Source organism: Bombina bombina, chromosome 2, assembly GCF_027579735.1.
Source record: "Bombina bombina isolate aBomBom1 chromosome 2, aBomBom1.pri, whole genome shotgun sequence".
Taxonomy (NCBI): Eukaryota; Metazoa; Chordata; class Amphibia; order Anura; family Bombinatoridae; genus Bombina; species Bombina bombina.
The window spans coordinates 151,984,423-152,009,806 of NC_069500.1; positions in this window are offsets into that span (position 1 = coordinate 151,984,423).

Genomic DNA, 25,384 nt, shown 5'->3' on the forward strand with positions numbered 1-25,384 from the left:
GCGTTATCACTACTAAGGAACACAAATACCTAACAGTAGATAAACCTAAGATTGCCACCTTCTATATTATACCGAAGATACATAAGAATGCACAAAATCCACCAGGGAGGCCCATAGTGTCAGGCATAGAGAGTTTAACTGAAAAAGCAAGCACATATATTGATCTAAGATTAAGACAGTATGTGGAACAACTACCATCATATGTACAAGACACAATGCAAGTACTGCAAAGATTAGAAAATCTAACTCTAAATGACACGACATGGCTAGTCACTACAGACGTTGAGTCCCTCTATACCTCAATCAACCATCACCAAGGTTTACAAGCCACAAGATACTTTTTAGAGAGGTATTCAGAAGAAAACAAGGAACATGACAACTTTATCCTAAAATTGTTAGATTTTGTATTAAACTACAATTTCTTTACATTTGATGGTCAATTCTATCTTCAGACCAGAGGCACAGCCATGGGCACCACCTGTGCCTCCACCTACGCCAATCTGTTTTTAGGCTGGTGGGAGAAAGAATATGTATTCACAGAGCACAACCAAAGATATACAGACTGTATCCCTCTGTGGATTTGTTTCATAGATGACATCCTCTTTATTTGGGAAGGCACACACAGTGATCTATTAGATTTCTTAAAAGATCTGAACCAAAATAACCTCAACATTAAATTGACACATGAGGAAAGTCTTACTACAATAAACTTCTTGGACATAACAATCAATAAACATAGTGATGGTAATGTAACCACTGATCTATTCAGGAAACCCACTGCAGCAAATAGTGTACTACATAGTACCGGTGCACATGCCCAAGGCACAATGAAAAGCTTACCTATAGGAGAATTCTTAAGACTACATAGAAATTGTTCAGATGAACAGTTATTCAACAAGAGGGCAAAAGAATTGGAGGAGAGATTGTGGAAGAGAGGGTACAGTAAAAGAAGTACCAAAAAAGCCAAATATAGAGCTTTACACACTCCAAGACAAAATCTTCTTTTCAAGAAATACAAGAATAGTCCAAATATACCTAGACTTATTATGACATACAACAGTCAAACTCCACAAATTCTAAATATCATACAGAAACACTGGAATATCTTGATGATGGATCCAACATTAAAGACTATCTTAGGAGACAGACCCTCAGTTGGATATAGAAGAACAAAAAATGTCAAAGACCTTGTAACCAGTAGTCACTTTCAAAAAAAGAAAACCAGAACAGCATTTCAACCGGGAGCATATAAATGTGGCAACTGCAGCACTTGCAAATATATGCGCAACACAGATACCATCACAGATAGGTTCGGTAAAAAACATAACATAAAAAGATACATAAGCTGCAACACCGAAAGTGTAATTTATGTACTTAACTGCACATGTAGGAATGACCTCCAGGAAACTACATGTGAGATTAATGGAACATTTAAGGAATATCAAAAATGCAGCCAAAGATAAGGAAGAGATGAAATCCATAACTAGTGTAGCTGCACATTTCTTGAATTTCCATAATTCCAATCAAAAAGATTTGCAATGCTGGGGTATAGAAAAAGTGAGCCTAGGAATGAGAGGAGGAAACCTAGAAACAGCTTTACTGAAAGCTGAAAGCCGGTGGATCTATCTGCTCAATACGGTCCAACCACATGGATTGAACGAACAAAATAACTACTATATCTTTATATGAAGATCACACACATAAGAACCTATGTTGATATATAAGTCATATATAGTACCTAGAGGTAGAAAAGAAAAACCATAAAGTCGGATACACAAGTATCAGAAGAAGAAGCTCAACAAGATCGTTCATAAACAAATGTATTTGAAATGATAAATTAATTTATGTCAATTTTTAATCCCCTTCACTCCCCTCCCCTTTTTTTCCCCCACCTAACAAAAAACAAAAAATACAAAAAAAGAATAAAAGCATAAATAAAACAAATAATAGGCAACACAAGCGATGTATACACTCTATAGATGTCACAGGCTGAATTACACATATAATTACAGCCTTCTAATAATGATAAGTGAAACCAGCACGGTAAATAAGATAGGAAGAGAATCAGAGATCACAATAAATTTTACAATAAGGTACTTGTAGATTATCAAAAAAAGTATCACTACCACTAGCAGAATTATTAAGTATTTTTTAGCACCACAGGTGTCACTAGATAACCTGGAAATACACTAGATAGAAATAGTCCATTGACTCATAATGTTAAATGAGTATTGAATTAAGTTAACTAGTTTTTGCACTGTACACAATGTGTGTTTTTGGTCACCCTTTTTCCCCTTTTTGCAACACTATAATTGAGATAGAATGACAAGAATAAGAACTTACACAAATAACTAACTACCGATATTGTCGAACTCACAATGATGATGTAAATATAAAGATCGAATATATAACTCGGCAATGATGTTATAACAACACCTCTCATAATAACAAAAGGTTTATATCAACATAGAAAATATACACCCATTATAGTGATCTATTAATCGAAGCATAGGTAGTCAAGTTCAAGAGAACTGTCAAAAGAATTGACAACTCACGTAAATCGCAGCACCAGGCATACATTACATTAGTGTTCAAGGATTGAGACCTTAAGCTGTCAATCACCTAATGTGGTCCAATCGAAAACCAAACAGAAACTGAACAAGGCGGGACTTCCGGTTAAACCGGCATATACCCCCAAAAAATTGGCGGCTCGCCGCCTTTGACAAAGCCCGGAGGGGCGAAACTAGTCAGGAGTTACTTTGAGTGTTGGGCGCTCAATTTTAACATGCCTAGCACTAGAATGTTACTCTAAACCGTTATAAATTATCTGCTATACTTAGTTAAATACGTTGAATAGTCTGGGTTGTGCCAGACTTAGCCGTAGTTTGTGTATATATTTATTATATTGATATCCGCCTATTATATGTAAAAATATGATGAAATATATGCTGCTCTCAATAGCTATATAGAAAGTTATTGCAGAGTAAGACAGGGATAAAACTGTAACCTATAAGGAAAGGAGACTTTAGTAACTATTTGAGTAGCGTACTTTGCAAACAAACAGAATATATCTGTAAATCATATCGGCAACAAAATACCAGTGTTGTTTTTCAACAAAGATAATCTGTAATTGGGTGCATATAATATAGAATGGACCAATACAAATGACTTAAATCTTGACTACCCACATAGATATATGAGTACTGTGAGAGAGTACTGTGAGAGAATAAATATCACAGTACTCCTAAGACTACTAAAAATATACAGAGAGGTAGTCAAATTGAGAACAACTTCAAGTGAGCCATATTGAACAGCGAAAGTACAAAGGGATATACTTTCTTTATTGATATATTATACACTATACCTAGACGGTGATTAACCAGGTCTGATATATAGCACCACATAGAGAATATATAGCAACATTGTAACGCTGAAACTAACAGTCCACAATTCTAGTATAAACAATATTAATCTATCAAGATACTGTGGGATTATATCTCAGCATTACTTAAGCCTTGTGATTTACCAACGATAGTGTTACTAATAGCAGCAACTAGCATATAAAACAGGTGGTACATAACCAGACCCTAGTGCAGCCAATATTTGCATATATTACATAGGGACTGAGTAGAAGAACTACTGGCGTTTTCAAACACCTTACAGTGCAATTTGGATATCCAAACAACCCTATATAGGGGACCATTCACCAAATAGGTTACATATATACACTATTTGGATATACCATTACAGTATAGCAGAAATAATACCATATAGAGGACGTATATTCAATTACCCAAGGCGAAATTACACAGTCCTCCCTATATTGTACAAATAGAGTAGACATATCAGTGCTAGTGTCGATTTTAACGTGTGTGTGTTACCCTTATTTTAAGTAAATAAACAATAAAAGTTATGTTTTATTTTATTTTGTTCTAACCAGAAACTGCCTTACAGTCTAGGCTAAGAGTGCTTACAAGTGCATACTTCCAGAAGATATCTACACCTCTGTGTTAAGATTCTTCTTAGTTTTTCAGTAATGAACCAAGATACTCTCTGGACAATTTTCACTGAAAGCTCTCAAAGGCTTCAGCATGTGCTGTGCTGTGCAGCTGATTCACTAAAGCTCACTTCATGCCCCATCCTTTAGTGATTAAGCTGCATATTTATTAACAGCACACAGAACCCTGGTACCAGGTAATCACAGAGGTAAAAAGTACATTAATATAACTGTAGGTTATGCAAAACTAGGGGATTCGTAATAAAGGGATTATCAATATTTTGAATAAACATTTTCAAGTAGACTATCCCTTTAAAAAATATATATATATATATTTTTTTATTTAATATGCATATTATATATTAATGTCAATGCTAATATAAAATGTACCCTTACATTTAGGCTTCTGAAGTAAAAAGTGTTTTCCATTTGAAAAGCTCTGCTTGCTTGAAATTTGAAGTTTGGTTACAGCACAAGTAAAAATGCTGTGACCGGAGTCACTGCACAGGAACTTTAGAAGGAGCATACTTTGCTGAAACAGGACTGGAAAGGACAGTCAAGCAGTGGATCCACAACCAGTACACCTGCAATGTGAGATCTCAGCTACATGTCTAGTGCTATTTTTGATATAGAAACACACTATATCTACAGACATGCTGACACTAAGCACCCTTAAGTGAAGAGAGGACATGCGGTATAAACGCCATCTTGAATTACAGTACACTTATTGCTCCTGCACATTAGACCGTTCGGCCAGAGATCATCAGCTACACTGCTAACCATGAGGGATTCCTACACTGAAATAAGAAGCTGTCTCATTGCATTGGGACACCACATGACGAACCACTTTAATTGCCTGAGAGATGTTATTAGTTGCGGCTCTGAAAATACTGTGGCGTCTGCAGAAATAATGGTGGAGTATGGGGAGCTTCAAACTAAGGCTACAGCTTATCCCCTACAGAGTGCTACGCCAGAGCTGACTTGCTGGACTCCGGTATCCTTTTCACCCTCCATCTTGCAAGTAATGGAGGGAGCTGCTTGTCCAGGGGAAGAGATAGGTTTACGGCTGCCTGATATACCACTGGCTACATCTGACCGCTGCACTTATGAAGACACCTTAGCTTTAGGGGATCCTGGACTGCGTTCTGTTCACTTTTTGAACCCTCATGTTAGCCCTTCTGGGCACCCCAAATTGGTGACTCACATCCCGCCAGTAGCACTAGCAATACCCCAAGAAGTGAAGCTTCCTGTGCATAGATGGACTGCTATTGCGATCTCCTTCTGGGGCTCATCTATCCCAGTTTCCGCAGAAAGCATTAGGATGGGTAAAGCTACATCCCTTATAAGCTGGACGTTTGGATTCTATGAGCAGGCAGGCTTGTGCAGCTCCTTTGATATACGTGGCATCGGATGAAGAGAGGATACAGCAATTCTACTGTCCCTTTTTGATAGGATATTTGGAAAACTTTACATGGCTTTTGAAGAACTTTCAGTTATTTTTCAGCTCCACTGATTATCGCTAATGACGATATGATTAACATGTCTGATGTGGTGTTTTATTGTACATATGGTCTCAATTTAACTTTGTTCTCATGCTACCCCTTACTTGCAGTGTTTGAAATGCTTATATTAATAACTAGTCATCGCTAACTTATAAACTTAACTCAAATATTTTCATATATTGAGAATGAACATTACTGATCCTTACTCTGTTGTGTTATGTTTTGTTGGATGCAGTTCTTATTGTCCTTTATCAGCTATATGATCGTAATATGTTCACCTAATAGCTAAGGCTCAAAATAGCATTGTGACCACTTTATCTACAGAGAGTGCAGAATTATTAGGCAAGTTGTATTTTCGAGGATTAATTTTATTATTGAACAACAACCATGTTCTCAATGAACCCAAAAAAATCATTAATATCAAAGCTGAATAGTTTTGGAAGTAGTTTTTAGTTTGTTTTTAGTTATAGCTATTTTAGGGGGATATCTGTGTGTGCAGGTGACTATTACTGTGCATAATTATTAGGCAACTTAACAAAAAACAAATATATACCCATTTCAATTATTTATTTTTACCAGTGAAACCAATATAACATCTCAACATTCACAAATATACATTTCTGACATTCAAAAACAAAACAAAATCAAATCAGTGACCAATATAGCCACCTTTCTTTGCAAGGACACTCAAAAGCCTGCCATCCATGGATTCTGTCAGTGTTTTGATCTGTTCACCATCAACATTGCGTGCAGCAGCAACCACAGCCTCCCAGACACTGTTCAGAGAGGTGTACTGTTTTCCCTCCTTGTAAATCTCACATTTGATGATGGACCACAGGTTCTCAATGGGGTTCAGATCAGGTGAACAAGGAGGCCATGTCATTAGATTTTCTTCTTTTATACCCTTTCTTGCCAGCCACACTGTGGAGTACTTGGACGCGTGTGATGGAGCATTGTCCTGCATGAAAATCATGTTTTTCTTGAAGGATGCAGACTTCTTCCTGTACCACTGCTTGAAGAAGGTGTCTTCCAGAAACTGGCAGTAGGACTGGGAGTTGAGCTTGACTCCATCCTCAACCCGAAAAGGCCCCACAAGCTCATCTTTGATGATACCAGCCCAAACCAGTACTCCACCTCCACCTTGCTGGCGTCTGAGTCGGACTGGAGCTCTCTGCCCTTTACCAATCCAGCCACGGGCCCATCCATCTGGCCCATCAAGACTCACTCTCATTTCATCAGTCCATAAAACCTTAGAAAAATCAGTCTTGAGATATTTCTTGGCCCAGTCTTGACGTTTCAGCTTGTGTGTCTTGTTCAGTGATGGTCGTCTTTCAGCCTTTCTTACCTTGGCCATGTCTCTGAGTATTGCACACCTTGTGCTTTTGGGCACTCCAGTGATGTTGCAGCTCTGAAATATGGCCAAACTGGTGGCAAGTGGCATCTTGGCAGCTGCACGCTTGACTTTTCTCAGTTCATGGGCAGTTATTTTGCGCCTTGGTTTTTCCACACGCTTCTTGCGACCCTGTTGACTATTTTGAATGAAACGCTTGATTGTTCGGTGATCACGCTTCAGAAGCTTTGCAATTTTAAGAGTGCTGCATCCCTCTGCAAGATATCTCACTATTTTTGACTTTTCTGAGCCTGTCAAGTCCTTCTTTTGACCCATTTTGCCAAAGGAAAGGAAGTTGCCTAATAATTATGCACACCTGATATAGGGTGTTGATGTCATTAGACCACACCCCTTCTCATTACAGAGATGCACATCACCTAATATGCTTAATTGGTAGTAGGCTTTCGAGCCTATACAGCTTGGAGTAAGACAACATGCATAAAGAGGATGATGTGGTCAAAATACTCATTTGCCTAATAATTCTGCACTCCCTGTACTAGCAGCACTCTATAGTCAGTTGTCTCTTGTTCTACCTACTAGAATTTACTAATTTAATAACATTAATCTAGCTTACCATATATATATATATATATTGGAATGCCCTATTGTAGACTTGTTGTCCTAGGGTACTGGATATGTTCCTTAGTATAAGTGAGCTATTTACCGTTTGCATAATATGGATCATAGTTATTGATAATTTCCCTGTTCTAGCCAAATGTTTACATTGCATTGTGTGAAACTTCTTTAATTTCTTATTTTCTATGTTATTGAGCTTTTATTTTAAATATTGACACCTTCTTGTTTAGCTCCACATGAGCATAACCTTTACCTTTTCACTGCAACACCCCCAAAACCATAATTGGGTCTGCATAGATATAGCTTATTGAACCTCAGTTAAATCCATGACATCCCCAGACTGCATGCAATCTATTTATGTACCATACTACTAATATTTAAGTTCTCGGAAAATAGTATTTACCTTATTAGAGTTATAGCACTCAACTTTCTTTAGCTGATATATACACCCTTGTTTATATGCTCATCACTTGACAACTAACTTTTTTTTTCTTTTTGTTCCCAACACTGATTTTATTATTTAAACACAATGTCCTATCCTTATACTATGTATGACTAAGTCCCTCACTAAAATAGAAAGGATAGGGTAGGTATTTACCACACCCTAGTTTGACAATAGCTATGACTATCTAATGCCTATTTTATCCAGATGATGCTACTAAGCTATTTCTGTAACTCATTACAGGTAGCCCTCAGTTTACGCCGGGATTAGGTTCCAGAAGGAATGGTTGTAAATCGAAACCGTTGTAAATTGAAACCCAGTTTATAATTTAAGTCAATGGGAAGTGAGGGTGATAGGTTCCAGGACCCTCTCAAAATTGTCATAAGTAACATCTAATACATTATTTTTAAAGCTTTGAAATGAAGACTTTAAATGCTAAACAGCATTATAAACCTAATAAAATAATCACACAACACAAAATATATAATTAAACTAAGTTAAATGAACAAAAACATTTGCTAAACAGCATTATAAACCTAATAAAATAATCACACAACACAGACTTCACTTTTTCAGCAAACAGTTTTTTCTATGCATTCCAATCTGGACTGATTTATAGACAGGAAGATCTTGTTCCTTTGAAATCTGCTCCATAGCTCAGGTCTGGTTAAACTGATTGATTTCAGCTTGCTTGGCTTTGCTACAACACAAGCGGACAGCTCCACCTACTGGCTATTTTAATAAATGCACTGCTTCTCAATGCTTTTCAATAGCAGTCACATGACTGGAAAAAAAGGTTGTTATTCTGAAACAGTGTAAATTGAACCGTTGTAAAATGAGGGCCACCTGTGTATAGAAAACCCTCATAGTAGCTCTTGTCTCACTTGGTCATGTTTGAGCTCTAATGCCTTTAAAGCTTGCTCTTATTTTTAAATGCTCAGCTTCTTCTTATGTGTTCATTGTATAGCAGCTTATGTATAAGGTTGTAACAAGTATACTATAGTAGATCTCAAGTATAAGTTCAGCCTGTATATAGTTATCAGTATAGTGCAGTGCCTTTGGGGAATAGGTACAGTTTGTGTTTATATAGCTTAATACTACATACACTGTCATTGTAGGATTGTATATAATATATTCAGTTAGTTCATTCACAGAAGTTGGATTAGCTATATAGACTGTTTCTTAACACAAATTGCTTCTGTCATCCAGGTATATGTTTATGTGTATCTCGAAATTTTTACTGGGCTTAAGTCAACTCATTTATTTTAATCTAGCTACCACTTAGGTGTCCTAGGACTATTTTACCTGCAATCTTTTTAGTTAATAACTGTTAATGAGCATCCTGAAGGTTTATTATGCATGACCATGTTCTGACCATATTGTTGCATTATTTCTCTTATTATATATATTGCTTCATGAGATTTCACTAATGTTCCTACATGGTCCCACATATATCTCAATGTATATTTGCAATCTTTAAAGCTTCTATAGTATAGTGTAGATGTTATAGAGACTAGTTTATCGCATATTTATATATACCTGGTATTAAAATGTTCCCATCTATTTAACCGCATGATTCTTATGCACCCTACCGAATATTTATTCTACGTAGCCCGCTCTTAGTTACATCAATATTTTATTATTTGATTATTGCTATAGTATTAATACACATTTAATGGTATTCCTCTACATTTATACCCACTCATCTATCTCCTCCATCTGACCCCTCTCCTCCCTTTCCCGCCGGCATATTTTACCTGCGGGTCATACCCCCACTCCTTTTACCCACATCGCCTATAGCTGGCATCTCCCCAGGAGAGGGGCTCAGGTACCGGTCCTCTGTTCTCTCTCTATATATATATAAACACCCCCCCCCCCCCCCGTTCGCACCCTCTATAGGAAGCCACCCTTATTTTTACATTCCCTAGCTTAAATTTACTCACGGCGTAAATAGAGGATGGCCCCATGATGAGTGGTGTATTTGAAAGCTCTGAGATCCCAGTGCATTTACAAACTCGACATACTAACTGGCTTCGCCCTCCATTCCCCCCCTACTCTATTTTGAGCGGCTCTCGTCCGCTGCATTCCCCCTCCCCATAAAACTGTAGGGCTAACTCCTCCCTGGCCTAATCTTACCTGAGCAGACTCCCTAATTTACTTTTTACTTTTTATATGGCACAGAGATGACCATTTCTGTTTATATTGCATTTAAGATATCCTATTATAAAACTGAAGTCTTTCTATAGATAGCCCAAATTTTATAATAACGCTTGAGATATATGGATACATAATGCTTTTTTTTTTTACATGGTTTTCTTTTTTTTTTTTTTTTGCAATACCTTTCTAATTATTATACTGTGTATACACTTTTCTGTAATTGTTTTGGGGCATACCCTATATGTTGTATTTGTTTTACTTTGACTTCAATAAAAATCGTTTTAAAAAAAAAAAATGCTGTGACCATTACTAGTCATTTTTCTTATGAGCTTTAAAAGCTGTTGTACCTTAATAAAAACAAAGCAGATTGGTTTGGAATCTCTGCACACTCACACTGGTTAATCAATGTATATTTTGTGTGCTGTCCCTTAAGAAAATGCTATTATTAATGAACTGTCCTTATATAAGAAACTGACTGTTTTGTAGGGATGAGCTGAAGCAGAGAGGAAACCTACTGGGGAGAGACCAGCTCAACATACAATGACATCATAAGCTGGGAGGGACTCCCTGAAATTAAAGCCACATCCAGTTTTTTAATAATTTGTTGATGCAGCTTGTATTTAATTTTACTTACCAGCCATTAATATTTTAACCCTTAACATGACTGATACATCTGGCATCAAGTCGCAGTGTCAAAAGTGGTCAATGCTTTGCTTTTCTAGCCTTTCTTATTAGCAGTTAATCGCCCCCTAGTGAGATAATGAGCATATTGCATGCAGACATTGTGAGCAGTGAAAAAACTTACGGCTAGATTACAAGTTTTTGTCGGTAATGGTGTGCGGTGCTAACGTACATTTTTTCCTTACCACTCACCTACAGTAACACTGGTATTATGGGTCTTTAGAAACCAGGCGTTAGCCGCAAAAAAGTGAGCGTAGAGCAGAATTTAGCTCCACATCTCACCTCAATACCAGCGCTGCTTACGGTAGCGGTAAGCTGGCAAAATGTGCTCGTGCACGATTTCCCCATAGGAGTCAATGGAGCAGAGCCGGCTGAAATAAAACCTAACACCTGCAAAAAAGCAGCGTAAAGCTCCTAACGCAGCCCCATTGATTCCTATGGGGAAACACATTTATGTCTACACCTAACACCCTAACATGAATCAGCCAATAGGATTTTTTCTACCTTAATTCTGATTGGCTGATAGAATTCTATCAGCCAATCGGAATTGAAGGGACGCCATCTTAGATGACATCATTTAAAGGACCAGTCATTGTTCCAGTCGCAGTCAAATGAAAAGGATGCTCTGCGTCGGATGTCTTGAAGATGGACCCGCTCCGTTCCGGATGGATGAAGATAGAAGATGCCGCCTGGAGGAAAACTTCTGGCCATCTGGAGGACCTCTTCTGCCCGGATAGGATGAAGACTTCGGACCGTCTGGAGGACCACTTCTGCCCGGTTGGGTGAAGATGTCTCAATGTAGGGTGATCTTCAAGGGCGTAGTGTTAGGTTTTATTAAGGGGGGATTGGGTGTGTTTTAGAGTAGAGTTGGGTGTGTGGGTGGTGGGTTGTAATGTTGGGGGGGTATTGTATTTTTTTTACAGGTATAAGAGATGATTACTTTGGGGCAATGCCCCACAAAAAGCCCTTTTAAGAGCTATTTGTAATTTAGTGTAGGGTAGGAATTTTTTTATTTTGGGGGACTTATTTATTTTATTAGGGGGATTAGATTAGGTGTAATTAGTTTAAACAAATTGTAATTATTTTATTATTTTCTGTAATTTAGTGTTTGTTTTTTTTTAGTAATTTAGTTTATTTAATTTAATTGTAATTAATTGTAGTTAATTTAGGTAATTTATTTAATTATAGTGTAGTGTTAGGTGTAATTGTAGCTTAGGTTATGTTTTATTTTACAGGTAAATTTGTATTTATTTTAATTAGGAAGTTATTAAATAGTTAATAACTATTTAATATCTATTGTACCTAGTTAAAATAAATACAAACTTGCCTGTAAAATAATAATAAACCCTAAGCTAGATACAATGTAACTATTAGTTATATTGTAGCTAGTTTAGGGTTTATTTATAGGTAAGTATTTAGTTTAAAAAAGGAATAATTTATTTAATGATAGGAATATTTATTTAGATGTATTAAAATTATATTTAAGTTAGGGGGTGTTAGGGTTAGGGTTAGACTTAGATTTAGGGGTAAATAACTTTATTATAGTGGCGACAATGTTGGGGGCGGCAGATTAGGGGTTAATAATTGTAGATAGGTGTCGGCGATGTTAGGGACAACAGATTAGGGGTTAATAAAATTTAACTAGTGTTTGCGAGGCGGGAGTGCGGCGGTTTAGGGGGTTAATATGTTTATTAAAGTTGCAGTGACGTCCGGTCAGCAGATTAGGGGTTAAAAATTAAATTTAAGTGTTTGTGATGTGGGGGGGGGGCTCGGTTTAGGGGTTAATAGGTAGTTTATGGGTGTTAGTGTACTTTTTAGCACTTTAGTTAACGGCTAGATTACGAGTTTTTGTCGGTAATGGTGTGCGGTGCTAACGCACAGTTTATTCTTACCGCTCACCTACAGTAACGCTGGTATTATGGGTCTTTAGAAACCCGGCGTTTCTAATTACACCTAATCTAATCCCCCTAACAAAATAAAAAAGCCCCCCTAAAATAAAAAAGCCCTACCCTACACTAAATTACAAATAGCCCTTAAAAGGGCCTTTTGCGGGGCATTGCCCCAAAGTAATCAGCTCTTTTACCTGTAAAAAAAAATTTACAACCCCCCAACATTAAAACCCACCACCCACACAACCAACCCTACTCTAAAACCCACCCAATCCCCCCTTAAAAAAAACCTAACACTAACCCCTTGAAGATCCCCCTACCTTGAGAAGTCTTCACCCAACCGGGCCGAAGTCTTCCACGAAGCCGGCAGAAGTGGTCCTCCAGACAGGCAGAAGTGGTCCTCCAGATGGCAGAAGTCTTCATCCAGGCGGCATCTTCTATCTTCATCCATCCGGTGCGGAGCGGCTCCATCTTCAAGACATCCGACGCGGAGCATTCTCTTCTGACAATGGCGACTGAAGAATGAAGGTTCCTTTATGTGACATCATCCAAGATGGCGTCCTTTCAATTTCGATTCTATCAGCCAATCGGAATTAAGGTAGGAAAAATCCTATTGGCTGATGCATTCAGCCAATAGGATTGAAGTTCAATCCTATTGGCTGATCCAATCCTATTGGCTGATCCAATCCTATTGGCTGATTCAATAGAATTCAAGCTCAATCCTATTGGCTGACTGGATCAGCCAATAGGATTGAACTTCAATCCTACTGGCTGATTGCATCAGCCAATAGGATTTTTCCTACCTTAATTCCGATTGGCTGATATAATTCTATCAGCCAATCGGAATTGAAGGGATGCCATCTTGGATGACGTCACTTAAAGGAACCTTCATTCTTCATTCGCCATCGTCAGAAGAGGATGCTCTGCGTTGGATGTCTTGAAGATGGAGCCAATCAGCGCCGGATGGATGAAGATAGAAGATGCCGCCTGGATGAAGACTTCTGCCATCTGGAGGACCACTTCTGCCCGTCTGGAGGACCACTTCTGCTGGCTTCGTGGAGGACTTCGGGCCCGGTTGGGTGAAGACTTCTTAAGGTAGGGTGATCTTCAAGGGGTTAGTGTTAGGTTTTTTAAGGGGGGATTGGGTGGGTTTTAGAGTAGGGTTGGTTGTGTGGGTGGTGGGTTTTAATGTTGGGGGGGTTGTAATTTTTTTTTACAGGTAAAAGACCTCATTACTTTGGGGCAATGCCCCGCAAAAGGCCCTTTTAATTGCTATTTGTAATTTAGTGTAGGTTAGGGCTTTTTTTTATTTTGGGGGGACTTTTTTTTTGTTAGGGGGATTAGATTAGGTGTAATTAGTTTAAAAATCTTGTAATTATTTTATTATTTTCTGTAATTTAGTGTTTGCTTTTATTTGTACTTTAGATAATTTATTTTAATTGTATTTAATTGTATTTAGTTTAGTTAATTTATTTAATTATAGTGTAGTGTTAGGTGTTAGTGTAACTTAGGTTAGGTTTTATTTTACAGGTATATTTGTATTTATTTTAACTAGGTAGTTATTAAATAGTTAATAACTAGTTAATAACTATTGTACCTAGTTAAAATAAATCCAAACTTGCCTGTAAAATAAATATAAACCCTAAGATAGCTACAAGGTAACTATTAGTTATATTGTAGCTATCTTAGGGTTTATTTTACAGGTAAGTATTTAGTTTTAAATAGGAATAATTTATTTAATGATAGGAAAATTTATTTAGATGTATTTAAATTACATTTAAGTTAGGGGGGTGTTAGGGTTAGGGTTAGACTTAGATTTAGGGGTTAATAACTTTATTATAGTGGCAGATTAGGGGTTAATAAATTTAATGTAGGGTTCGCCGATGTTGAGGGCAGCAGATTAGGGGTTCATAAGTATAATGTAGGTGGCTGCGGTGTCTGGAGCGGCAGATTAGGGGTTAATAATATAATGCAGGTGTCGGCGATGTCAGGGGCAGCGGATTAGGGGTTAATAAGTGTATGTTTAGGGGTGTTTAGACTCGGGATTCATGTTAGGGTGTTAGGTGTAGACATAAATGTGTTTCCCCATAGGATTCAATAGGGCTGCGTTAGGAGCTTTACGCTGCTTTTTTTGCAGGTGTTAGTTTTTTTTTTATCATATAAGAAACTCACATTATTTAGAAGGGAAGGAGGACTTGCCCTACTGAACATAGAGGTTTATAATCTAGTCTGTCTTGGGAAGGTAGCCATAGACTGGTTAACGGGAGCAGACTATTACGCAGTACTACCACTAGAAGATATCCTAGTATATCCATTTTCTTTATGTGCACTTCTTCACATTCCTGTGGACAAATGCCCGTATAAAATTAGACGGTATCCTATCATTCAGTTGATAATTATGGCACGGCAAAAAATACTCAGACAGTTAGACATGAATGTGTCTTATTCTAAATATCTCCCTATTTAGGGAAACCCTAACTTTATTCCAGGCCTAGAATCTAAGATTTTTAAAAAATGGGCGCTGAAAGGAATTAAGATGGTTACACAAGTAATAGATAAAGAGTCAAGGGAGTGTAAAACCTTTAAAAAAATTAAGCATGAATTTGATGTAACAAATAGAGAATTCTTTTGCCTTCCTACAAATAAAGCACTATATACAAGGAATCTCGCAGAATAATATAGAGGCAGAGGCGTTGAACAAATTAGAACCTGTGGTAACTCTTTTTAAGGCAGGTAGATACAGCATTTCAACTATATATAAAATAATTATTGCTTCCTATGGCCATAATAATCTGCAAAGATTAGCAGATACCTGGCAGATTGCACCAGAAAGAATACAGGAAAGCTTTAATCTTTTGGACACAACAACAATTTCCTCCTCATGGAGGGAATCCCATACAAAAGTTATAAATAGAACTTATATTACACCCCTGGTGAAAGCCAGATGGGATAAAACACTGGCATGTTGTCATAAATGTAACACCATAAATGCAGATCTAGAGCATTGTTTTTGGAATTGCACTAAAATTAAGAAATTTTGGTACAAAATAACTAACTGGATTAATAAAATTAATCAAAGTAATTTATATTTAAAAGATAAACAGGTTTTTTTCTTCATTGACCAAGAAGAATCCCTGATTAAAAATACCTGTCAGTTAAACTTGATAATCATTACGGGAAGACTTCTAATTCTGAAATACTGGAAATCCAACAAAGTTCCAAGTTTGAAGGAATTAATACAGAAGCTCAAAAATCAATTAATATTGGAACAAATGGATACCTCAGTAAATTCCGAATCTCAAATGAAACAATTTTTCTATAAATGGAAAAGTATAATTCTCATCTTTCCTGAAGAAATACAGAAGCAAATAATCTCTCCATTTAAGGGCTCTATCTATATGGAAATGGCCATTGCAAATAGGGAACATCCTGATTAAATAGGAAGTTGGAGGGGGGTGAGGAGAGGATGGAGATGGGGAAGGGTTTGTTTCCTTTTTTTTTTTTTTTCCTCTTTCTTTCTTCCTCGTTTTTTTTTTTTTTAGTTTATTAAGAAAATCACCATTTGGTATGCAAATGTATTTATTTATTTTTGAAACCACAAATATTGTTAATTAATGACAATATTTAGATAGCAAATATATGTATGTTAACTCCAAGTTAGAGTACTTAATATTGTTTATATTTGTAATGTCTGGCATAGTTCATTTTACAATGCTTAATATGTTTTTTTATTTGATTGACAGCAATACTAGCATTATTTTGTTCTCTTTCTTGCACAGATGTACATTGTGATCCTTTCAATAATGCTGTTGAATGTAATTGATTATTTACATCTCTAATTTCATGTAATTGCATATTGAAATGGCATATACTGTCGGGCATTTCATTTATCAATGTGCGGCGGACATGATCCACTACAGTGGATCATATCCGCTCACACTTTAATAATTTGACCCCTTTGTCTAAACTTCAAATAAGTAGTAGATTTTTTCTGACAAATTTCAAAGTTATGTCTATTTCCACTCCCCCTCCATCATGTGACAGCCATCAGCCAATCACAAATGCATACATGTATATTCTGTGAATTCTTGCACATACTGAGTAGGAGCTGGTGACTCCAAAAGTGTAAATATAAAACGACTGCACATTTTGTTAATGGAAGTAAATTGGAAACTGCATGCTCTGTCTGAATCATGACAGTTTAATCTTGAGTGTTCCTTTAAGGCTGCCCCTGCTGCATGTCTAACTGACACAGCAACATTTTTATAATCAACCGCCAGTCCTGAGTCGTAAATATTCTAAATCTCATTCGTTATTTAGTGATGAAAGTGTATAGTATAGTTATGGTCATTAAATATTTTTTTTTAAATTATCTATTGAACTTCAAAATAATAAATCATACATATGTGATATATACTAATATCTTGTGAATAATAAACAACCCTGCAAGGCACCTGATCAAACAATATGATAATGATGCTCTTTACCTTAAAGCAATTCTTGTGTCCCTCCCTAAGAAAACAAAAACAGTAATTACCAATGTGCCTATGATAAACATGTAAATAATTAATGATTTGCTCTGAATAATCCTTAGCAGTATTAGTTAGATATAAATAATGCAGAAGGTCTTTTATTGCATGTCACAAAACATTCATAGAATGAGGCAGACATAGAATAATACAACACGCTACGCTTAGATTACAGATGACATTTGGATAAAACAGAGTTTTCTGAAGTATTGATTAAACCACTTAGTATTCTAAGCTGTATATATTTTTTTCTGTAGAAATCAGCAAGCAACATAAAATATAAGCATTTAAGCAATTATACCACTAAAATCTAAATTGTTTTTATATGCTAAAGAAAATAAATCAAATATACAGCCACTTCCAAGCAGGCAATATATATAAAACAGTCAGAATAGCAAAGTTAATATTATTCAACATTATTTAAGCCCTAACAGGGATAACACAAACATGAAACAAAAATCCTGCTGTTTTAGGAGGCTTACTAAACAGTTTAATCAGACCTGGCTCACTGTGAACCGGCCAGCTAATCTAGTAACCAATTAAAACATTTAAAGCAAATATTTGGCTAGATTACAAGTGTTGCGGAACGGCGTTTAAAGCTGAAAAAATGGCCATTCCAGCTTAATGGCCAGGAACGCATATTATGAGTTGTGTCGGTATAGCTATACCGCAAGCATTTTAGTCTATAACGCAACGTCCATTCCGCACTCAAAAAAATTACGTTTTTGTGTAGGATTTTCATAGCGCCAGTATTACAGGTTGTGCGGTCCCCTTAACCTCCGGCCTCCCACATCGCTGCCACTAAATAAACCTATTAACCCCTAAACCTCCGGCCTCCCATATCACTGGCACTAAATAAACCCTTTAACCCCTAAACTGCCGCCCCCCACATTGCAAAACACTAAATTAAACTATTAACCCCTAAACCTAACACCCCCTAACTTTAAATTAAAATTACAATATAACTATCTTAAAATTAAAAAAAAACTTACCTGTGAAATAAAAATAAACCTAACATTAAACTATAAATTAACATAACATTACTATTCTAGAAGGACTTCCGGTAGGCGGGCTTGAGAAGCAGTCGCATCTAAGCAGAGCTCCGAGTATCAGAGCTGATATAAATCTAAATTCATCCTTATCTACTGCTTTGCCCCACACTCTAAGGATTTGTCGGGAGGTGAGAATCTTCGCCGACCTTTGGACAGCAGTGTGTGGATTTATCCATCAGATCCAGCGACCGGGAGCCCAGAAAAGGAAACAGGCGCCATCTCCTAACGCGCCGCCAAATAGGCCGTCCCCATCACAGACCGGCTCCATCACAGACCGGTAAAGACCCGGACCCAGAACACATCTACACGGAGCCGGGTGGAACACTACAGCCCCCGAAGGAATAACACAGAGGAAGAGGTGGAAGGAGACCTCTTCAACCCCCCCCCGGCAGAGCAAACCGGAGTATCGAGGAGCGGAGGTCTGGGGTAATTATAAAGCATCCAAGACACAGAAAAACCACACTTGACAACGCAAGCCCAATTTAAGACAACAGAGGGCTAAATCTGGGTCCGGTACAGCAGACAAACACCGATCGCTAGGGCCACAGACAGAAAGGTAATCCAACAAACAAAGTGGTGCGGCGCACCACGAGGCCGACGCCTAGCGCACTTAGATTACATACACAGCGGCACAAAGATCAGGTCTGCATCAAAAGGGACAAACATCAACATAAATTCCTTTTATTATACAAAAAAAGGGACCTCAAAACTCAGTAACAGGCAAAGGCTAAAACATCTTAATCCCACAGTGGCTAAGAACTTTAATTGCTGAGACCCTGGAAGGGGCACAGCCACCGCTCCCTACGGCTGCAGCCCTAACATATAATACCCCACATTGGATTATTATTATTATAGACTGTTGGCCTTTGGCCTCGACAAGAGTTTGGGAACGAAAGAAAGCATAAAACAGTTGCACAGAAAACTAAAGACATCATAACCCCTTGCTTGCCAAAACCATAATAGCTGTGTCTCCTGCTTAGAAACCAACAGAAGGAAAATAGTGGTTACAGAATCGAAGAGAATCTTCACTAGCTAAATACCATAAGCACGGTAACTGACTGCAATATCTGTTCTATCAGACCCCTCCACATCTGCACACCTGTACTGCATCAGTTTGCCAGGGGCTGCTGCAATTACTGCTAAGCTAAGCAAGAGGGACACATATCTTAATTCTGCAAAATCGGCCCCAAAGGGACAGAGGGGGTTGATGAAGGTAGACAAATTCTTCCACAAACTCTCACCCACACCAGCAGAGATGACACACAGGACAAAAAACACAGACAATAAAAAACATCCAAAAAACCCTACAGAGACTCATCCTGACGTCCCTGATCCAATGGACCAAACAACCCTACCAGGACTAGACCATAAATCCTTATTGCACGAATTGAAATCATTTTTTCTGCCAAAAATGGACTCCCTACAGGCGGGAGTAGACACATTAACTTGTGAGGTGCGTCAGTTTGCATCCAGAATTACAGCAGCAGAGACACGAATCTCAGACGTGGAAGACAGACAAGTGTCAGCAGACATTACCATCAAACAGCTGGTAAAGAAGTCGGAATTGCTACAAGACCGTATCGATGACCTGGAAAACAGGAGCCGCCGCAATAATCTGCGCATAATAGGCATTCCAGAATCCGTCAAAGGCAAGAACCTACTGGAGTTTGTGGCGCTCACTTTTCCCAAACTCCTTGGCATACACCCTGATATACTGCCCATAGATGTTGAAAGAGCCCACCGTATAGGTCCGGAAAGAGGCCTAGAGCAAAGAAATCCCAGACCACGACAGGTTATATTTAGATGCCTGAACTACCAGGAGAAACTCAAAATCCTACAAGCCTATCGAGCTCGAAAAGAGGTACTGCATGAAGGCTCTAAACTTCTACTCTTTCAGGATTTCTCTATGGAGGTCACGAAACAAAGAAAGGAATTTGCACCATTATGTTCTCAGCTTCACGAGCAAGGGAGACAAGTGGCCCTGTTGTTCCCGGCAAAGCTGAGACTACAAACACCTCATGGACCTAAGTTTTTCCATACTCCTCAGGCCCTGAAGAGCTACTTAGCTACAGAACAGGATCAACATCCAGAGTGAACATATCCTACCCTGGATCGGCTTGACATAGCCCATTATGAAATGGGTGGACACTCACTATATATCTGAATATTAAAGGACACAGTTCAAGGACTGAAAGAGGTCTGCGGACCACACAGATGGACTACTACTACTATGAAGGGAGGTCACCTCTGACCTCCAGGGTAATGTTATACTACTGTAACGCATCACATTTATATAAGATTGTAAATTGTTTTAGTGTTTTAGTAAGTTTGAATGTTTTAGTTTGTTTTAACTTGTTCACAAATATATGGCAGCTAACCAAACCTAATTGATGGAAAGACAAGAGATCTTTGGTAAGACCAATACACATTTGTATTTTTGTTTTGTTGAATGTTTTATAACTGTTTTGAATGATATGACCAGGAATAATGATTTGCACAGCAATTTCATACTGACAAGAAGGGTTGGCGCACTTAAAAACACCTGCTTAGAAGCACACATAGAACCTGCAACAACTGTAGAGAAGACAGGGGGACTGCTTACACACTACTATAACCACACCTTACAGAAACAAAGAAAAGAAAAAATAGACAGGCTTCTCCTAACACGCACACCCATGCTCTCTATCCATAACCCAGGCTTTATGTTCCCAAATGCACCACATAGAGTATATTCAACTGGCAAACTTGTTCACTTGACAACTCACGCTAGAGAGAATGGGGAACAGAGAGATGAAAGACACATGAGTAATGGAAATACAAGGATAGAAACCACTCCAAAACCCAGACAACAATCCAGACAAAACTATTAGAATGTTGCCGAAAATTACTCATACAAGGTTGACAGATATCTTGGTCATGTTTTGGTCAACTCATAAATCATACAGAAAATTTGATGTCACATTTTGCTTCCCCTCTCTCTCTCTCTCCCACCCCCCTACTGCCCCCCCCCCCCCCCCCCTTTTTTTTTTTTTTTTTTTTTTTTTTTTTCTCTCTCCCTCTCTCCTCACCCGTCATAACACAAACATGTAAATATGCCTCTTAAGGTGATAACATGGAACGTGGGGGGTCTCAATACACCCATCAAACGTAAGGCAGCCCTTAATCATCTTAGAAAACTAGGAGCAGACATCGCAATGTTACAAGAGACGCATCTCACAGATGTAGAACATCAGAAGCTACAAAGAGAATGGGTAAAGCACGTAGTTTTTCGATCACACACCAGCGCCAGTCGGGGTTTAGCTATAGTGTTTGGGAAAAGAGTGACAGTTGATGTGAAGAATGTACATCCAGATCCCAACTGCAGATACCTTATAGTTGAAGCAACAATAGACTCCATAGACTATACATTTTGTAACTTATACGCACCTAACCACAGAGACATGAAGTTCTGGCAAGACCTGATAAAGTCCTTAGCCCCTTATATGGGATCCAAATTGATAATAGGAGGAGACTTCAATCTCTCACCCACGCATACATTAGACAGGCTTTGGCTGGAAACACTCAGAATCAGGGACCCCAAAAAGAATTACAAAGCCAAATACGAATCTAGGATATTTAATATGTTCTTTAGGGACACTAACACCTGCGATATATGGAGGCTACATAACCCAGAAGGCAAGGAATACACATGTCTGTCAAAAGCCAAACATACACTCTCCAGAATAGACCTATTTCTAATAGCCAATAATCTATCCAACGAAATACAGAGCTGTAGAATACATGATATACTAATCTCAGACCATGCCCCGGTAGAACTAACGTTGAGAACAAGCAAACATCACACTAACAGGAACACACTCCGTTTCCCCACATACTTAGTCAAATCAGAATCGTTCGTTAAATTTTTACAACACTCCTGGACAGATTATGTAACAGACAATGCAATACATGTAGACAACCCTACACTCTTCTGGGAAACAGCCAAAACAGTGCTGGCAGGCAACATAATCTCATACGTTGCAAAAGTAAAATACAAAACTCAACACAGACATAAGGCCTTGCAAGAACGGCTAGGACAAGCCTATCTCCAATTCCTTCAGACAGGGTCGAGATCAACATATGATAACTACATAGTAGCTAAAACAGATTTAGAAACATTTACAAATCAGCAAGCAGCGGCAGGACTGCTAAAAACAGCGGGTAGACTATACAGATTTGGGAACCGGGCAGGCAAACTGTTAGCGACTCTGACCAAACCACACACGGTAAAGACTGGAGTAACCGCCTTACGCTGGAAAGACAAGACATATAACGACCCCGAAGACATAGTTAGGTGTTTTAAAACATATTACACGAACCTCTACACCAAGCAGCCACCGGCACCAAAAGAGACAGTAGCTCAATTCTGGAGCTCAGTAGAATTACCACAAATTAGGTCAGACCAAAACGATGCACTAAACGCCACGATCACACAGGATGAATTAATCGCCACCATCAAAAGTCTCCCCACAGGCAAGACACCAGGCCCAGATGGACTCCCATCCGAGTTCTACAAAGCCCTGCAGCCGCAAATATCCGCGACACTCATCAAAGTATTCAACACTTTGATGTTAACAGAAACACAACCCTCTAAGGAGTTCACAGCAGCCCATATCACATTGATCCCCAAGCCCGGCAAAGATCACTCACTACCAGAGTCTTTCAGACCGATATCGCTCCTAAACGTGGACTATAAGCTGTTCACAAAAATCATGGCAAATAGACTGCGGACGATCCTGCCGGATCTGATCCACCCAGATCAAACGGGCTTTGTGTTCAAGCGCACCTCAGTGGTGAACCTCCGCAGGGTCCTCCATGTCATAGAACATTACTGGACAAAGGGGAGAGAGAGTGCCACACATCCCTCACCGGAAGCCTTCCTGTTGTCTTTAGACGCAGAGAAGGCTTTCGACCGGGTAGAATGGCCACACTTGTTGGACTCAATGCGTAGATTCGGTTTTGACGGCCCATTTCTGGGAGTGTTAAATAAAATTTATGACAAACCGGTGGCGCGGATTCTATCCAACGGACTCTTTTCAGGGGATTTCCCCCTTCAAAGAGGCACCAGGCAGGGATGCCCCCTATCTCCGCTGTTGTTCAATTTGGCGTTGGAACCGCTGGCAATAAAGCTCAGACACACCTTCCCGGGAATTGTACTTAAAGGGGTCCCCCTCCACTTGGCACTATACGCGGACGACATGTTGCTATTCGTGAACTCTCCACGAACACACATCCCCAACATCCTCCGAGCAATAACTGACTTCGGTAGCTTCTCAGGGTATAAGATAAATACCACCAAATCTGAGGTAATGTGGCTCAATAAACACCCTCACTCCACACATGACTTCCCTTTTGTGGAAGTAACAGAGAGACTGACGTATCTAGGCATTCACCTGCATAGAGACCCCTCCAAAATCTACAAGCTAAACATCTCAGAAAAAGGTAACCAAATCGCTTCCCAATTATCCAACTGGCTCAATCTCCCTCTGGGATTGTCAGGTAGGATCAACCTGGTAAAAATGACGATACTGCCCAAAATACTCTACCCCCTGCTCATGCTACCATTCCTCATGACCAAGTCAGACATACAATTGCTCAACCGTGCAGTATCACAATTCATTTGGAAAAAGGGCAAACCGAGAATAGCAGCAGAAAAACTGCAACTTCCATACTCGGCGGGAGGGCTGGGCCTCCCAAATCTCAGACTGTATAACTGGGCGGCACTGGCCCGTCTGGTCATGGACTGGCAACTAGACACAGGTCATTTCGGCGATCCCGGCCTTGAAAAGGCGATGGTAGCACCTGTGGCGCTGTCATATCTACCATATGGGGGCCGGAAGACGCTCCCGCCGGGGGTACACAACAATGTGCTGTACACAGACCCACTTATGGCTTGGCAAAAAATCCATAAATACCTGAAATCGGACATGCCCTCACCAAAATACATCCCGTTAATCGGAAACCCAGAATTTCCAGCTGGGAATGATCAAGAACCATTCCGAATCTGGAACAGAACCGGCCTCAAAATGGTTGGTGACGTGCTAGACACGCTACAACACACGATACGGTCATTTCAAGACTTAAGAGATAAATATCAAATCCCAAACAAACACTTTTATGCCTACTTACAACTGCGCCACTACATAGCGTCAATGCAATCATCTAATGCGGGATTCTGGGATGCATCACCCTTCGCAGTTTCACAAACACTTTTCAGGGCAGGGGCCTTCTCTTTGTCCCATATATACACACGACTGATACAACAAAGGGAAGCTCAGATCTTAAGTGATATAGCAGCCAGGTATAACAGCGACTGCTCAATAGAAATAACGACACAAGACATCAAGGAGAGCCTAGAACATGTACAACAAGCGACACTGGCAGTGTCACACAGAGAGGCACAGGTTAGAATCCTACACATGGACTACATTACACCTCATAGACTTTCAAAATGGAATGCTTCAATTTTGAATAGATGTGTCAAATGCAACTTAGAGGCCCCGTCACTTCACCACTATTTTTACACCTGCCCGAAGATTAGGAGGTTCTGGAGTCATTGTCATTACTGGCTTAAAACTACACTACACATAGAAACAGCAATAACTGAGGCAGAAATTTTCATGCTAAGATGGGAAGACTCACACAAAAGAATACACAAATTCCTTACACTATGCACTATCCTAGCTAGGCAATGCATCCTCACAAGATGGTTAACTAGACAGGCCCCAACAGTAGCACAACTGAAACACCTACTGCTTAAACATCTTTTTGTGGAGCAGTATGATGTCCGACTAGATACAAAACGTAGACTGCGCCCCTTCTTGAGGAAATGGTGGCCTTTTTTAGACTCACTGGACCTAGCTATTCGAAACCAGGTGTTGAAACCTTTTGCTCACCTGGAAGCAATGCAACAGATAGACATAGGAGGAGGGGCGGAACACGCAGGGCAGACCACACAGAATCGAGAACCTCTTGAAGTGATGTTGTTCTAAGGGAGGAGAGGTGGAGGGAGAGAACCCTAATCAAAATTTTTTTTTTTTTTTTTTTTTTTACCACCCCAACCCATACAACATATCCAACCTTTTCTATCTATTCATCTCTCCTCTATCTCCCATTGGATACAAAACTGC